Source organism: Bemisia tabaci, chromosome 1 (genome assembly GCF_918797505.1).
Source record: "Bemisia tabaci chromosome 1, PGI_BMITA_v3".
NCBI lineage: Eukaryota > Metazoa > Arthropoda > Insecta > Hemiptera > Aleyrodidae > Bemisia > Bemisia tabaci.
This window is the reverse complement of record NC_092793.1, coordinates 84,646,387-84,649,937: the sequence shown is the minus strand read 5'-3', so window position 1 is coordinate 84,649,937 and position 3,551 is coordinate 84,646,387.

Genomic DNA, 3,551 nt, shown 5'->3' with positions numbered 1-3,551 from the left:
CGGGCCGATTTTCATGATTTTTGCGGCTATCGACGGGCAATTGTCTCTAGATAAGCCAACTCTTTTCAGATTTTCAAAATATGGCCCAGGTTTTTTTATATTACGTGGTAAAGTTGCGAATTCTCCCATTTAAACAATGTAAATTTATACTTTTTGTCATAGTTCGTTTGAGCGTTCTACCGGGCCGATTTCCATGATTCTTGCGTAAATCGACAGGTAATAGGCCCTAGATGAGCCCGCTGTAATCAGATTTTGGAAAAAGGACCCAGGTTTTTTTAAAATCACGTTATAAAAGTGAGTGAGTTTACAGAATGCTCCGGTACTGCTACCGCTATGCGCGGGAGGATGCGCAGTGGTCGAGGAGGTTGCGCAGTAGCTGTGTAGCCTGCGCATCAGCTCTACACTTATCTACACTAGATTTGCGCCGAGATTCTCACGTCGAGCGGTGGCCGAGCGGTTTAAGACGTCGAATGTGTGCACATTGTATTCGATGTGGGTTCGATCCGCAATTTTTAATATTTTAATTATTACCTGACTATCATTGTTCATTGTTTTACTGCAATATTTCATCAAACAGTCATTCGAAAACGCGTCCTTTTAATTTTAAAGTAATTTTAAGTAAAGTTTAAAATTAAAGTATACCTCATATCGTAATTTTTTAGGGGAAAAATAAACCTAACACTGATTGGAGGGTAAAAATAGGGCCGCGAAGCGGCCCATTGATGGCGCGGAGCGCCTTCAGGGGGTTGGGCCGCGTAGCGGCCAGGGGGCGTAGCCCCCTAGTAACGAATAAACTTTATCCGTGTGAATAAACGAATCTTTTCCTTCCAATGGAACCATACCAACTTCCAACAAAAATGAAAATAGTGCTCTGTCAAATTCAAATTTAAAAATGAGGAAAGAGATTGAGTATTTAAGCAATGAAATTGTAAAGTTAAAAAGCGATTTGAGAAGTAAAGAATGTGTTGAAGAGCTTCATTGTCAACGTGATGCCCTAATCAAAGAAATAGCCGATATAAAAAAAGCAAACAATTCTCTGTCAAACACAAATTTAATTTTAAGCAATACCTAAGTCCGAATCTTTAAATGAAAATGTTGTAAAACTGAATAAAATGTTAAATGATAAATCAAAAGAGATAGAATCCCAATTAGCTGAAATAAAGTTAAGTAATATAAAAATCCAAAAACTAATTAGGGACAATAAGAAACTAACTGATCAGCTATTGTCACATGAAAACACTGATGACATCCTACTATCAAAATCTAATACCAATATAAGGCCAAAAAATAATCCTACCAGTCTATCAGCTGAAATTTTGAGGGAGAAGTTTAATCACTCTTTTATTCCAGATCCCCTACAAAATAGTACTAAAAGAAACTTATTATTACTCAGTGCTTCACATGGTCGAGGTTTATCTTTTATTTTCAAAGATATTTTAGGTAGTAATAGCAATTTTAATATAATATCTATTTTCAAACCAAATGCAATGATCGAACATGTAATTGAAAATCTAGAAGATCTAACTAAAAATTTCACTGAGGAAGATATTGTAGTTATCATTGGTGGTTCTAACAACTTTAATTCTCACAGCCGATGGAATGTCAACCGGTGCTATCAAAAATTGAATGACATAATTGAGCGTGTTAAAAAACCAAAAATTTTTATTCATGAAGTACTACCTAGATACGACCTACCACCAAACATGTATAATCAATTTTGTCTATTCGGAGGATACTAAACAATATGTTTTCGAGGATAGCCTCAAATACCAATAATGTTCAAATACTTCCGAACAAAGTAGTTGACAGAGTCCATTTTACTAACCATGGATTACACCTAAATAGATAGGGGAAAAAGTTGTTCGTAAATGCAATCATGACATCTCTTATCTATTATCATGATATCTAACTAGTAGATACTGACGTGGCCAACTTAAGCTGGCCGAATATTTCAAATAAGATGGCTAAAACTAATTCCATACATCACTCTGCGAAGTTTTCGAATAACTGTCCACCCATAATAAGCGCTCAACCACAATTTAGAGCATGTAACCAAGGTGGAATCTCGCTCACTTGTATTAATCTCAATATTCGAAGTATTATGAACAAGCATCATGAGCTCAATGTTGAACTCAGTAAGATAGGTAGGGTGGATTGTATATGTATGACTGAGCTTTGGTTTCAGAATAATAAACCTCTTCCTCTTCAAAAACTTGTTTGTGCAGACTTTCTTTCTAGGAGCGAGTCTAGACCCTGGTAAAAATGGCAAGTGTTAGGTCAGTGAATTTTCCACTGAGGTCAGTGCAATTTGCTCTGAGGTCAGTTCAGTTTTCTCTGACGTAAGTGTTAAAGCACTTACCCAAGAAGTCAGCACTGAGGTAAGAGGCACTGACGTCGGGAGAAAGACTTACCTAAGTGCAGAGATGTCTCTGAGGTAAGCGGGGACTGAGGTCAGGACTTGGTTCAGAGGGTAAGTCTCTGACATCAATCTTAATTGAACCGCACTCACTCCCAAAAAGTAGAGATGGCTCCCCCTTCCCCACCCTATTTCATTTTCGTGGGGGAATATTTCCTCGGGACACGGGGACCACAAACTTTATCTTTCAGAGAGGCATATTTTGTAGAAGGTGGGATTTTCTAAGAGGGAAGGAAAACTAGTGTAAGTAGCCACACTCTTGAATAATTCGTTTTACCCTCTTCGTTTAAGATGGCACTTAAAAAATTAAAAACACAACAAAAAATGAGATCGATAAAAATATTATCACCGCTAAAATATGTATTTAGATATATTTATTTAAGCATTATTATTTGTTTATAAAAAAAAATAGTTTTAAATTTGGTTTTAATTTTTTTCAGTTTTAACTGTTTTTAAAATGTTTCAGTCTCAATTTTTTTTAAAATTTTCCTACTTTATTTTCAATTCTTTTCTAACTTTTTTACTCCTTTACTTTCAATTTTTGTATCTGCTAATTTATATTTTTTGTATGATTTCAACTTTAATTATTTTTTTTGCATCATTAGCTGTAATTTTGAATTTTAGTGCGATCCATTTTTTTTCAAAGAAACGTAACTTACAAAACTTCATTTACATGTTGATTGATTAAAAAAGAATAATAGAAAAATTAAGTATCGGATTCACATTCAAAGACAAAATCATCATTTGCTGGCAAAATTACCCCAGTGGGGGCCCTGAAATGGTAAAAATTACGCCCCTAACACGTACACGCGCAGGTAGTGTAGTGGTTCAATCGCTAGGACGATCACCGAAGTTAAGTTACGTCGGGCGTAGTTAGTACTTAGATTGGAGACCGCATGGGAACGAGCAATGTCCCCTGAAGATTGTGATACTTGCTTGGGATTGAAAACTCACAGCAGCCCTCCCTGATCGTCAAATAGTGACTTAACGTACCTGGCAGATCGGTAATTAACGAAATTTTTGCCTGTACAGTATTTCTGGGAGTTTCCACTCCGCTTACGTCTGAGACACTTAGGTCAGTGCCACTTACATCAGAGGCACTTGCCTTTGGAACAGACCTAACACTGAGGTAGCA